The sequence below is a fragment of the Ambystoma mexicanum genome, chromosome 6q (assembly GCF_040938575.1).
Source record: "Ambystoma mexicanum isolate Mex_15411 chromosome 6q, UKY_AmexF1_1, whole genome shotgun sequence".
Taxonomy (NCBI): Eukaryota; Metazoa; Chordata; class Amphibia; order Caudata; family Ambystomatidae; genus Ambystoma; species Ambystoma mexicanum.
The window spans coordinates 464,835,997-464,850,839 of NC_090937.1; the positions used below are offsets into that span (position 1 = coordinate 464,835,997).

Consider the following 14,843-nt stretch of genomic DNA (forward strand, 5'->3'; position numbering starts at 1 on the left):
GCTATCGGATCTACTCTCCCGGTAATGCATGGGAGCAGGCACGCAACCTCATTGAGCTGACTGGTTGAAACCCCCCGCCCCCTGAAATGTTCGCTGAGAGGCGGGGCTTTCGTGCCCTTTACAGTTAAAGGATCAGGAACATGCTTCTGGGCGCATTTTGTTTCTTCCGGTGCAAATCTACTATCTGCTCGGGTCGGATGATCAAGCAACTGCCAGTTTCCCAGAGTCACAGCCCCCCTGTGACACACAGGCCGCATCCCTGATGAACTCACAACATGTTTCTTTTGTCATCTGCAGCTTAGCCTTTCCAATGCCTGATGGTGAATTTCCAATTGAAAAACCACGAGTCCCCTTGCAAATCTGTGACGGTTAAAGTGAGCAACACAATAAAGCACCCTTTGAAAATGTGTTCATACCCATAAAGTCTAATAGCTTGATATGCTAAAAAGTAAAGTGTGCTTTGATGTCCTTAGTTGAATGTTCTTAAACCATACATAGCAATACGCTGGAGGTGTGTGACGAGTCTCCAAACCTAAGTTAGTTTATGGCACAACTTATTTTATTGCGTGTCATAAAGGGCTGAAAATAAAGTGGGTAAATAGATATTTTGCCTTTTGCATCTTATAGGTTTCCATTCTGGATGTGGAAATAAAGGTACATTGATATTATTTTGGCCCAACATTCTGCTATAGGAATTTACTGTTTGATTATAGTAGTATCAAATTAAAGGTTGCAGCTATTAAACTGCAGAGAGTATTCTTAGAGGCATAGCCAGGATTGTCTAAGAAGTGGGGCTTGAAGCTAAAGAAGTTGTGGCCAAGGCAGCGACATTGACCTCTGTAAATGCTCACACAACCCTGCTGAGTAGGCAATTACAGATTTTGGGTGGGCCTTGCTCGCTGAGGCCCTACCCTGTCTTTCCCTCTGAGTATTCTCTAAATTAAGAAACCAGCTGTCTAAGAAGAAAATCCATGTTATATTGAAATGAACAGGGAGGTCGGCACACTATATCCTTGATCCAATTTAATTTTGTTTAATTGAAGCTGGTGGGACTACTCACTTGAATGAGTGAAAGATCTCTATTACAGTCAAATAATTTCTGAGCATCTGAATGGATACATTGACAATGTACAAATCAGTTAAGGGACAAAAGACCTCTTCATATCTTCCAATTCACTGTGGTGTTAAGCAGGGATCTACTGGCCCAGCTTGCAGGCCACACTCTACAAATTAATCTGATGTTGTGTAAAATGTGGTGGCAACAAGATGGCTATACCATATACATTACTCTGGTTTTATTCATGATAAAACTCTAGAGGCAACAAGGCTTATTTTGTAAAAACGTGGAGCAGAATTATGATGCTCCACAGCATGGTTCTGTTTTGTGTGTAGCTTGGCAAAGCTTTCCTGAGTGCAAGTTCGACCTCTCCCTTTAATAATCAGGCATGGCAGACCTTTCTTTGAACCTTTTTGCTGCTCCAGGCCTTCTTTGCCAAACAAGAGACTTGCCTTCCTAAAGAATACTCATCAGGGCTTACAGAAGCTTCTGAAGTGGGCAGACCTACTAACTGGGCAGTCGCTGGGAACAGTTGGATTGCTGTGCCTCATTGTTAGAATCATTGGAAGTCCAGTGCATTGAAAGCTCATGGAACCATGCCTGGTAGATGTGGACTCCTAGTTCAGAGGGAGATATGATTTGCCGGGCAAATCAAGAGGTCACAGCGGAAAACCTGCTTAACTGCTCTAAGATGCTCTGAGTCAGTGCTCAAGATACTGTGCTAGAAACACATAGGGAGCACTACGATGGCACCAAATACAATAGCACTAGGATATGCACTGTGCTACTGTGCTGGACATTGTCATTTGACATAATTGCCACAAGAAAGTCTAAATAACCATCTTATTCTTGATCAGAGCAGCTTGTAGACGGCCAGCGGGTGTTGGTTTCTTTTTTTTAGACTGTCACTGCAATCAGTGTCTGGATTGAAATCATTTAATCTCTCCAAAGGACAGTGGTCACTGATGCCGACTGAGCACCTGTCAAGGTTGTGGTATCTAGATGGGCAAGTGCCACCCTGGAGGGTTAAGATTTTTCCTTCAGACTGTACCCCTATAAACAGGCTCTCTCAGGATGTAGGGGAAAATAGATGGACATGGTTAGATATACTATTTGACCTACCTTTCCTGGCTCTCACTGCTGCCTTTGAGAGGTGATGGTGCACATGCACCTTACTTGTTAAGACACTCAGGAAAGCCTGAGTCCATAGGCCAGGAGACCCACCTGATTAATCATCCGCTCAGCAGGTGAAATGTGGGACCTGAAAGAATCTAAAAAAACAGTCCGCAGGGACCTATTCTGAGCAGGACAAGGGTGGAAACTGAGGTACAACATTAGACACACTAGAGTAATCTAAGTCATTAAGAACCACAATATAGTTCCACTAGAGCAATCCAGGATACAACAACCAAAGTTAAATACCAAAGACCCAAAATCAGTAGGTCAGCACTTGCCAGCAGAGAAGGCATCCAGATGGAGTTTTCCACGAGGTTGGCTCCCAGGGTGCCAGAATGTCAAAAGCAAGAAGAAACTGAATCCTGGGTGAATCCACTGAGGCGTACGCCGAGTGTTAATGCTCCAGAGACATGGAAGTCTTGGAAGTCTTGAAAATTGCTGCTCATTGAGATGAAACTTTGTTGAGGAGCTAGAGAACGCCAACACACGGATACTGTACTTCTTTTTTGGGGGGTCTGAAGGGTTCTCACGCTCTGGACTGGTTGTTCATCTGGGAGCCGGGTGACATTGCTGTTGCTTGGGATGCTGATACCTGTAGTACAAGTCCTGCGTCCTGGTTTCCAGGTGCCATGGCAAATGCCAAAAGTGCCAGCCCCAACACCCATTGCGTGGCTGCGGTTCCCGAATCTTGACAGACCCTCACACCCTTCTTCATCGACTAGTAACTGCCTCTTCTGGCTTCTGGATGCTACATTAAAAGTGAAGAAATCTCCCACAGTGCTGATGGGACCACAACTGCTGCATTACAACCCTCTCCTTCACCAACCATATAACCAAGAGTCCAGGTGTCCCTTGAAGAACTGACTGGGAACGACCAAAGTATCTGACAGAGGATGTTACATCAGTGTTCTGCCTCGAGCATCACCTGTACCCTTCAGAAGCAATTTCTTCTTCACAAGAGCCTTTCTATGCAAGCATTCTCCAGCCAGATTTAAGGTGGCAGAATCTCTTTTGGACACAGCCATCAGTCTTCTGCCACTTGAGACAACATTGTTTATCGAGCAAATCTCCAATGCGTACCTCCCCACTTATCCAAAATGTAGCCTGGTCAAAACCCTACTGAAACAACCCATATCAATATTAAACATTTTCTTGAATATCAAAAAGATGTATTATCGAGCCCTGTCACTGTACCTATGTATGGATGGATGGATGGGATTTATAAAGTTCAAACCTAGCTGGAAAGCAACAGAGGGCTGTACAAAAGGGACACATGCACAAGTAGGGTGAGGGGGTACCAGAGGAACTGGAATGGATAGGGGGAACTAGGGAGGTGCTAACCCCAGATTAGGAATATAGGGTTGAGTGGCGTGATTGGCAATTAATTAGATGTTCTTTGAAGAGTAGGTGTGATAGGATGCTATCTGGTGAGGGCAGGATAGCGCAAGCTTTTTTTATTTTTTGTAATTAAAATGATGCAGGCAATTCTGGTTCTGAAAGGGAGGCCTTCTTATCAGACCACCTTTTTATAAATGCTCTGTACCAAATGTATAGGCCAGAAATGTGTTTTTGCTGACACCCTAAGCACCAGCTAGGCAGTGCCACAGGGCAGGTGCCAACTTCATTTGCATTCCTGGCAGCTGCTGGAACACAAAGTGACAGCAGGCAGAGGTGACTTTTTAACTGTCTGCACCTCTGATACAAATTATAATAGTATAACCTACTCAGCCTAGTGGTACTCTAAACTGTCAAAATAATTCATGCTTGGTTGCTATGAGTGTGTAATAATACTGCAAAAGCATTTGATATCATACTACTGTTGGCTTTGTGAGCAGGGCTCAAATATGATAGGTCAATGTCTATTAGAGGTCTGATCTGGCTGTCTCTGACCTCTGTTGGGAGTACAGTCAACTCCAAAGTCTTCTGCCGGAGAGCTGAAGACAGAAGGCTTCCAAAGCAGAGGGAAGCTCTGTCCCCTAACTATGCCCAGCGACCAGTGGGGGTGCACAGCTGTGGACCAGGGCTTCTTTGCTGGCTGTACTAGAACAAGGACCATGTTTACTGGTGGTGAAGGACCCCCTGTAGGTGTCAGACTCGGTGTCAGACTCCTTCCTGGAATGTAGGCAGAGAACGGAAAGACTCACCTTGTCCTGGAGACCATGGATAGGGCCTCAGAGCAACCCAGAAGTCTAGAAGTAGCTGGAATACTGTTTTACTGCCTTGAGACATCTTCGAGCTGGATCAATCACACTTAACACACATCAGGACGCGACAGGACTCTTAGTGCTGCTTTTGGCACTCTATGTAACTTCAAACTGCTTGCTGGATTTTGAGCCATCCACACAGTGGCTCGACCCATTGAAGTGGATCAACTCGTCTCAACCGTTCAAGGACTCAACATTTTGGGAGCAACTGAATCTTGACTGATGCAATCCATCGACTCGTTTCTCCCGAACGCTCACTCGACCAAACAGGAGACTGCACCTTCAAACCTACTCGACGCCGACCACCAACGGGACTGGACCCTGTTGACATCACCTCGGCCCAGTGAAAGTGCCTAGAAGCCTGGTGCAATGCTGAAGGTGTCTCACTTGCTAGTCCCCAGGGATCGGTCATCCAGGTGGCCAGGACATGGCCATCGCTATTGGATCCAGTTCCCGGGGGTGGAGCAGTGCGGGAGGATCACCTGGATGGGGGGTCTTTGGAGAGTTTAAGTGGGACACCGACAGGTGAGATGCGGTACCCCTTCCTTATAACATCTTTTCCCCATCCTCCCCCGTGGGATATTCAAAAGCTATACCCCCCTCCTTCCTCCTACACAAACACTTTCTCACACTGCTAAAGACAACAGACTAACACAAGAGCCTTTTGCCTGACATGTCCCAACACAAGGGTCAGACAGAGTCAGGCAATTGTAGATAATTACGCACACCTGAGAGCCTTTTCGCTTCCCCACAAGGATAAAAGGCAGTGCACGAAAGCACATTATGAGCAAGGCCGAACACATGAGGAAGCAGGATTCCGGGACGGCAGTTCAAATGGAGGAGAAGGGCGGTGGAAAAGGATGACAAGGAGGGAATTGTCCTTGCCCTGTTCCACCCAGACCCGCAAAGCCTTTGATGAAAGAACTATAAAACCAGGAGACGCAGCTGGCGATTGGTGTGACAAATGTCAACGGTACACTGGGCCCTCCCTCACTGATAGCCAGGGCGGGGAAAATAGCTTGCCGCCATGGTACTGTCCTTGACTCCAGCGGAAGAAAAGCCAACGAGTTCAGCACAGCCAGTGAGTCCTAAGAAACTGATAGGGGACCGGACTGTGTGAAAACCCAAGGTTGGAGTGGGAACCCACCGCATTGCTGCTCTCTGCGCCAATTTACAGTGCTAGGCGGATGACACCCAACTAGCTTTAAGGCTCCCCTCCTCCGCCTCTTCTCCCTCTCTCATCCCGGATTGTCTGACTGCAATCCAGGAGTGGTGTGCCGCCAGTGATCTGTGCCTGAATGCGAGCAAGACTGAGATCCTCCTCATCGGCACACGTGCACCCCTCTTTCCCGCCACTCTCTGGCTGGCCTCCCTTGGCCCTCTGCCTGCTCCCACCTCTGAAGCTAAGAACCTCAGGGTTATCTTCTCCTCATATTTCTGACGTCTCTAAGAAGTCGAACTACCACCCTCATCAGAGGTATTCTTCCTTTCCTTTCCTCTCCTTCTCCCAGAAGCTCACTGTCTCCAGAGCTCTTGTTCTCTCTATGCCTGACTACTGTAATAGCCTCCTTTTAAGTCTGCCTCCCTCTACTCTCTGCAACTCATTCAGAACAGGACTGCGAGACTTGTCCTGGGCCTCAAGCCCAGGGATCGTATCTCTCCAGCACTGAAATCCCTTCATTGGCTCCCAGTGGCTGCAAGGATCAAGTTTAAGACCCTTTGCATTGTCCACAAAGCCTACTGGGGCCTTGGACCTAAATACCTCCAGCTTTCTCTTCTGAAGTATCTTCCTATTCGAACACTTCGCTCTTCCACCTCCAACTCATTGAGGGTCAGGCGTTTTTCCAAGCAACAAGTTGGGGGCAGATCTCTCTCTTCGACTGAGGCCTCCCTCTGGAACAGCCTACCTGCCACTCTGAAACTTGAGCAGAACCATCTCTGGTTCCGGAAGCAGCTCACGACTTTCCTCTTTGCTTCTGCCTTCTCTCTTCCTCGCCCATCTTCTGTCCTGTACTGCACTGGCTAGCTGGCCACCCTCTGAACCACAGGCCCAGGTTCCCACCCCCCAGTTACACACCTGCACTGCCCCTGGCAACCCTGCACTTGGGGCTGTATCTGCAACCCTACACCCCCACCCTTACTTGCACTTATCTTTCACCTGCTCCTGCATTGCCACCTGCTGGCCGTACTTCTTGTTCCATTGTTTAATCTTATGTCATGCACTTGCTCCTCCTCCCCTGGCACTTTTCCCCTTCCCTCCCCCCTGCACTTGCACGATCACAATGTCACTAGGCCTACTAAGATCCTTGTCTTGTTCCCTTTTGTTCCCTTCTCCCGCCTCGTCACACCTTGAAACACTTGTGTATATGCGCAATATAAATAAAATATCATATATCATAAAGGAAAGAAGATAATAGACAAAGATCTTTTGTGAATGTACGTGTTATCAATGTTAGAGTGACCCTGGTGTCAGGTGGGTGCTCATTCGAAAGACTCTGACAAAGGCCCCGCTCCTGAACACCTGCTCCTGAACAATGAGAATATGGTGAATTGATATAACTATAAGAACTAAGAGGCCCTAGGGGAGGCTGGTGTGAAATGTCAAAGTGGGCATGCAAGGATCAAGGCAAAACCCCTTGTACATTTGAAAGTCTTTGACACATTGTGAACTGAACTGTGTTGCTGAGGGGAACACTGCATAGATTATGATAAAGTGAAACCTACACTTGCCATAGAAACACAACGAGCGACCTAGTGAGACGTGCTCACCCTTCAGAAGATCTGTGTAAAGTGACAAGTGTTTTGGAAAGCAGATAAAGGAGGTCTGAGCCCCGATGAGAGGGGCCTACCAATAACCTGAGATTCCTAAATATTGCAAGACGATGATGAATTGAAAAATGAAGTAAACTGCATTGTGGTAACAAACCCGACTGAGGGATCTCCACAGTGAGTTGTTGGTCTGAGCCCGGTTGAGGGAGGATGATGTTGTGAAAGGGATCGGAACCCAGCTGAGGGGGATCCTCGGGTGAAGAGTAATCGCCCGATGTGAAGAAACAGAAGGAACTTTTGTTTTTTGTTTGGGATGCATCAGGCCCTCTGAAGTAAGAGACTTTGCATAAAGAGATTTTGGAATAGAAGGCCCTGATATAAGAAAAAGGAACTGTAAAATCGGGACGTAGAAGCCCAGAAGTGTGCTGTGCTCAAAAGTCCCGCCTTGTCCCATGCTTCAACTGTGGGGAAGGGAGATCTCAACATCCTGACTCATCCTTTTGAAAACACTTCTTTATTTCTTTGCAAACATTATCCCAAACTTTTTTATATTTAGAGATAAGGACTGGCAATAGGTTTTTCTTAGTATATGCCCTATTCATTTGACTAGACTCCACTAGGACTGTATTAGTATTATTTGATGGTCGTAGCTTGCTCCCATCTTAGATTTAGGTTTAGATTGGGTGTTTATCTCACCCATTTCGACAGTTTAATAAACACCCTTGAACTGTGATCACTTGTTTCTGTCTTGCTTTGATACCATGCCTTCCTTACAGCACAAATGATCAGGCTTACGGGTACTGTGAAGATACCCTGTCCCCCTGGTCCACTTTGCTGGATCAGAGGTACTTTTAAGCCCCCCTTCTCTACCTGTTTTTACAAGAACATATCCGTGAACATTGCCATTCACAGAAATCCTTGCCTGGACACCACTGCTTATCAACCCAGCGTGTCTCTTCACATCAAGTTCTACATTCTCCCTGTTTCTTTTACAGTAGTGTTTTTTTTAGTATGTTTAACTAGTATATTTGCATTGATTGTTTTATTAAAGTCCTTTTTTTATACAACCTTGATTGGACATTCTTGTATTTTGCAACCATTGTAGTGAAGCTGTTTAGGTTGCTACTGTTGTCAGCTCACACCCCTCCGAAGATATAACCTACCATTGGCCTGCGGTACCAAAAGAGGTGAAGGAGGTACACCTTTCGGGCTGTGATTGGGATCACTGATGGTTTAGTAGTGGTGTGGGTCTGAGTAGGCGGTTTAGCCACTTGTCATCCCTGTACTCCTGCAGAGCAGTAGTCATTTTGACACAGTAGGGTCTTCAGGTCCTTTCTGAAGTGTAGGATTGAATGGGCAATCTTATCTGTTTTGATAACTTATTCCAGAGTCGGTGCATAGCAAGCAAAGGCCTGCTTCCTGTTTTTTTTCCGTTCTCGTACCTTTGTTTCAAGGCTGGCAATGTTGTGGCTTCTACTAATGTGCTCGTCTCCGGAGAGGGTACATTTCTCTGCTAAGTAGAGTGGTGTTTTGGTTGTGTCTGCTTTCTATTCAACATGATGAATGATTGTGTCAGGCAGTATTCAACATGATGAATGATTGAATAGGCAGCCAGTTTAGCTCCTTGAAGATGGCTGTGATGTGGTTTAATTGCGTTAGTCCTATGATGAGGCGTGCTGCAGCTTTCTGGATATATTTCATAGGGGACAGGGTTGCATCTGGCACTTTTGTGAGTATGGCTTTGTCACCATCCAGGTGGGAGATGGCCAGAGCTAGGACCACTATAATGAAACTGAGGGTAGAGACGAAAGGCTTGACTTTGAGGAGTGCAAGCTAGTGGTACGCTGTTTGGGTCTTGCTGATGCGTATTTTGGATGAGAAATCACAGTTGACAATAATGCAGAGAGATTTTGCAATCCATGAGAGTTGATGCATGAATCTATTGACCTTCATGTTAGTCAGCCATGAAGGTCAATTTCCTAGGACAATTAATTTGCTTTTTGTAGTGTTAAGTAGATAGTAGGTGCTTGACATCCATGCATGGACGAGGGACAGACAGTGCTTGAGTTGATTAATGTCATTGATGCAATTGATCTTTAGGTATTTCTGTGTGCCATCGCCGTATTGGTGTATTTTGATGTCGGTATTGGCGAGGAGTTCTCCTCAGAGATTCCATGTAGAGGTTGAAGACGACAGGGTCCAGGATGGAGCATTATGGAACTCTGCAGGTTACTGGCCGATGCTAGAATCTGTTAGGACCCATCTGGATGAGTTAGTCACTTTGGGCAGACCTGAGACAAAGCACTACCCTTACTGCCTATAGGTTAATAGTGATTTGTATCTAGTGTGTTCCTATTTTAATCCCCAACATTTTAGTGGTTTACAGTTCTAGCTATTACATCCAACTGTCTCTATGCACTATTTTTTCAAATAATAACTTTTGCACCTTGATTGTTGATATTTAGAATCACACCCACCTAATGGGAGGCCAGGAACAAAGCAATATGTGAAACATTAGTTGAGGTACACTTCAGTACACAAAAAAAGCATCTATCATGGTGGGCACACCCCATGTGCCCCTGCTGGCCTATACATTCGTTAATACTGTTGCATGTATCTTGAGTGAGATTACACCCTTATGGCCAGTCATTGGTTGGAGGTGTCAGGGAGATGCACTATTCTAAAGTTCAAGTTTTTGCTTAAAAAATCTATTCCCTAATGTTGCTGTTCGATTGGTGAGTGAAACTAAAACAGGGGTTCCTCCTGTTTCCTGCCTAACATTAATGATTTTACCTGAAGTAGTTGCATATTAAGCCTTCCACCTAGGGGAAGATGACTGTGATTGATTCACCAGAGCAGTCATTTGTTTAACTATGGTGACATATGGTCTTGAAGCTCCCACCTAGCTCCTATCTGTAGCTTGCAAACAGGGGCATGTGCAATGGCCTGTATATGTTGGGTGTGATGTGAAAAGTCACAGGCAAAAATTTAAGGCCATGAGTATAGTACAATGAATATGGTATGGTACAAGAGTGAGTGGAGCACTAAAAAAGAGACATGTCAGTTAACATAAAGAGCTAGCACAATATTGAGGAGCAAAGGGCAGTCTGCAACATTACTCGAGAAGAGCAATGAGCTTAGGGATGGGAGTGGATGGAGGCAGGTCCGAGCAATACACAAACCGGAGTAAATGGGCAGTCAATACGGTGCGTTTGGTCAATGATTGGCATCATTACTAAAGCCTTATAGACCGGGGGGAGCAATCATTTTTCTAAGCAATGATAACCCCTCCCGAAGACTAAAAGGCTGTTTCACACAATGATAGTAGATTGAGGTACACGTTTTGGGGTGGTGGTGAAGTAGAAAGATTTTAGTTTAATAATGAATAAAGTAAACCGATAAAATGTTTTAGTAAATTGAATGTTGTTTTATTTTTAGTATTTAAGTAACAAGTTTGTCTTTATAATTTTAATCATAAACTTGGTTGAATTTAAAGGGTTGTAACATGAGCATGCATTAGGTTTTCTATTTTTTGGCTTTCACTTTGATGTGTTTAATCTGATGTTGCCTGTCATACTGAAGGTGCTGTGAAAAAAGTACCTTCCATAGAGGCAATGGGCCTCATTCTGAGTCCGGCGGTAACCCTTCTGGTGACGCTGGACTCGGAATGAATTACTGGCACCTGTCTTCCCGGTTACACTGGGGCATAACAACCCCGGCAGTCTGGGAAGTCAGGTGCCGGCAATTTGTAAGTCCCCATTCCCATTGAGTAGAGTCCTATAGGACTCTATGTGAATGGGGACCACAGAAGCACCGGCACCATTGTTAACAGTGCCGGTGCTTTCGTGATGGCTTGCCTACCGTGGCTGCTGTTCCCGGCAGGGTCAGCCTTGTCTGGCACAGCTGCTCCGGCCCGGCACACTTGTAATGAGGCCCAATGTCTTGTTGAAATAAATCTTGCTGGGAAATTGCATTGTTTGTTGAATGCAGGGACATGCTTTCTATTTCCATGCCTGCTTCTGAAGCCAGAATGTTTGAAGTGCAGTCAATCCCAGTAGCTATTAACTACATTCAGAGAACTCTGATTGGTTGAGAGATCAACAATGACCTCCATGTGCAAATGAGACTTGATGAGTACTGCTTAAATGATCAATGCGAGGCCTCCCGAGTGAAATAAAATCACGTGTGCATTGCCTTGCCCTCATATTAGGCCTGGAAGACCTTAAACCTCTTCTCCAACATATGCTTCACCCACAATGGTCCAGGACTGAGGCATTACAACTACATCTGGCACCCTATGCTTCAAGACTCCCCTATGTTTGAAGAGATTTGTACCTCCCCTCCCCTGTTTCATTGCTACTCTTCATGAACATCCTCGACCATAGGATATGTAACTTCCGGGAATTTGCTATTTGCAGCTGCTTTGCCATAGGACAATCAAGCAGCTGCTTTGCCACAGGACAATCAAGTTTCAGTGAGCACTCTACAAACTGACATGAACGCACAATCTTGCTGTTCTTCGCAATAGTGCATTTCCTGCCAGTCGACAACCAAATAAAAATAAAGACTCTCTGTATCACATCTGGGCCTTCAATATGCTGCACTCTCTTTTTCCTTAGAGACAGATTCCCTTCATATGCTTAAGATGGGATACCCAAATCCTCTGCAAGGCTTTTTCTAATTCCAAATTTCAGAGAAAAAGAGCAAAAGGCTATGTCTTGTCAGAGATCCATTCCACTCTACCATTGCCTTTTTCAGGTAATAGAGAATCACTTGCCATCAGTTACTAGACTCTAGACTCTGGAACGCTCTTAAACCTAACCTCAGAGCAGAGTTGAAAAACCTGCCAGTCAGAAAGCCTCTGCATCAAAGCTCCTTAAACTTGCCTTTCTCCAGCATGGGGTCTGGCATGGACTTCCGGGAATCCTCGGTATAGAAAAAAATCAGTATCAGTTTTGTTTCTGATCTGTCTTTCTTAGTAGCAACCAATCACTGGTGTCTGGGTCATACTGCCCCCAGCCAATGACTGACCTCTCCCTAAGCCCCGCCTCTGGCAGCCATCCTCAGATTTTTACCGCACGTTCAAGTGTTGGGAGTCCTCGTGCTGTAGCTCTCGAGCTTTTGCTGCGTTTTTGTGCTTTTTCAGGAGATTTTTCTCATTTTTCAGTTAAATAGAGCCTCAAGCTCCACCGTTTCTACATCCGATCAACGGGGATCCGTTTCGGAGTTTTCTACGCCCCTCAAGGGTGAAGATTTCGTCGAGTTACGCTTTTGGAGGATTCCAGAAGTTCCGAGGCCTACCCCGGACATGGCCCAGGAGAAAGGAAGCTCGATGCCCGGGAAGCTGTTCAGGACCTGCCCTAGATGCCAGCAGAATGTTTTCAAGGAGGACGAGCATTCGTTATGCCTCTACTGTCTCCATGAGGACAAGACGCACACGGAGAAGGACTGTGCGTTTTGTGGGAACATGTCGGAGCGGACCATGAAGGATCGCCACCTCCGTCTCGTTCCCTTGGGACGGTCTATTTCTTTTGCTTTCCCTCTGCTGCCGTTGCTGCTCCGGCTCATCAACCAGCTCAAGAGGTCCCGGTGCAGGATGATCTTCGTCGCACCGGCGTGGCCGAGACAGATCTGGTTCCCAGACCTTCGGGACTTGTCAACGTTAATACCAGTCAAGCTGCCGACGGACGCAGACCTTCTCTCCAGAGAAGGAGGCGCCATTCTTCACCACAACCCGGAGTCGCTGAACTAGCAGGCCTGGCTTCTGCAGCGCTAGAGTGTGGAGGGTACGACATCTCGGCAGACTGCAGAGAGGTTCTTGCAAAGGCCAGGGCGTCCTCAACTCTCAAGTGCTACAGACATAAATGGAAGAGGTTCTCTGTCTGGTGCCGTGCACAGAAGATTAACCCTCTGCGGATTACGGCCCCTCAAGTACTGCCGTACCTACTGTCACTGGCCAAAGCTGGACTGGCTCACGCCTCCATCAAAATACATCTGGCTGCAATCTCCCGATATACCAGGACTATGGGACGGGCGTCCTTGTGGTCTCATCGCCTGGTGAAAGAATTCATGAAGGGACTATTCCGATCATTCCCGCCAGTGAAGGCTCCTGCCCCGGCGTGGGAGCTTAATGTGGTGCTGACCAGGCTCATGGGGGCCCCATTCGAGCCTATGCATTCAGCGCCTTTGAAGTTCCTGTCATAGAAGACAGCTTTCCTCGTGGCCATCACCTCCGCACGACGAGTGGGAGAGATCCAGGCCCTATCTTGCAAGCCTCCATACTTGACTTTTCATGACACGAGGGTGGTGCTGAGGACGCACCCCTCCTTTATGCCCAAGGTGCCGTCGGACTTCCACCTCAACGAGCCCTTGGTGTTGCCAGTTTTCTTCCCGTCGCCTTCGTCGCAGGCCGAGAGGACTTTGCACTCACTGGATGTAGCTAGAGCGCTGAAGTTCTACGTGGACCGCACAAAGAGTTTTCGGAAGACGTCACAGCTGTTTGTGAACTTTGGGACTGTGAATCAAGGGAAGGCTCTCTCGAAGACATCCATTTCCAGATGGCTCTCCGGCTGCATCATGCACTGTCACCGGTTGGCAAACCGACTGCTGCCCGGCCGTCCGAGAGCCCATTCGACCAGAGCGATCGCTGCTACCACGGCGTTCCTGTCTGATGTGCCCCTGCTGGACTTCTGCAGGGCTGCGACGTGGAGGTCGACGCACATCTTCACAAGATTCTACTGCGTCGATCGGGACTCCAGGGAGGAGTCCAGGGTCAGCCAAGCAGTGCTGCGCAACCTGTTCGCCTAAGGTGAGCCTGGTGAGGAGGTAAGAGATGCTTAATGTTGAGTTGTTGTATTGCTTAATGTTGAGCCTGTTGCCACCTCCCGTGGTTGTGCATGTGTGTACTGCTATGTATTCTCTTATTCATGAGCATGTGAATCCATGCCAGACCCCATGCTGGAGAATGAACAAGTTACTTACCTGTAACTGTTGTTCTCCAGCATGGGTCTGGCATGGATTCACATACGAACCCTCCCGCCTACCCCTCTGCTGCTCTTCACTTGTCATACTGCCACTTTACGTGCTACCAAATCTGAGGATGGCTGCCAGAGGCGGGACTTAGGGAGAGGGCAGTCATTGGCTGGGGGCAGTATGACCCAGAGACCAGCGATTGGTTGCTACTAAGAAAGACAGATCAGAAACGAAACTGATACTGTTTTTTTTCTATACCGAGGATTCCCGGCCCGACGACGGGGAATATTCATGAGCATGCGAATCCATGCCAGACCCATGCTGGAGAACAACAGTTACATGTAAGTAACTTGTTCCTTCATTCACCAATTGATGATTTAGGCCTCTTAATGAAAAATGGGTTTAGAGATCATCCCCCACCGTAAATGACATGTAACATGGTACACATCTCTCTAAATAAACAAATCAAATTGATTGTCGGCCTGCGCTTCCCAGAGTATATATCCCTTGACTCATCAAAGATCCAGACCAGCTTTGTGAGGCTATTTCTGGCAATCAGCAGCCCAAATAAATCTACATTTAAAGCTTATTTTTGTTAATGTTTTGGGTCTGTAATCTAGCCTGAAATATTTATTTTCTGTAAAATATGTATGGCACAAATGTGA

At 46.6% G+C, this 14,843-nt stretch overlaps 1 protein-coding gene across 1 annotated transcript in view; it reads left to right on the plus strand.

Moving 5' to 3' along the window:
* Positions 1 to 14,843, plus strand: part of PPA2 (inorganic pyrophosphatase 2) — a 1,510,578-nt gene that overhangs the window by 570,560 nt on the left and 925,175 nt on the right. The gene's annotated exons all lie outside the window — the stretch shown is intronic.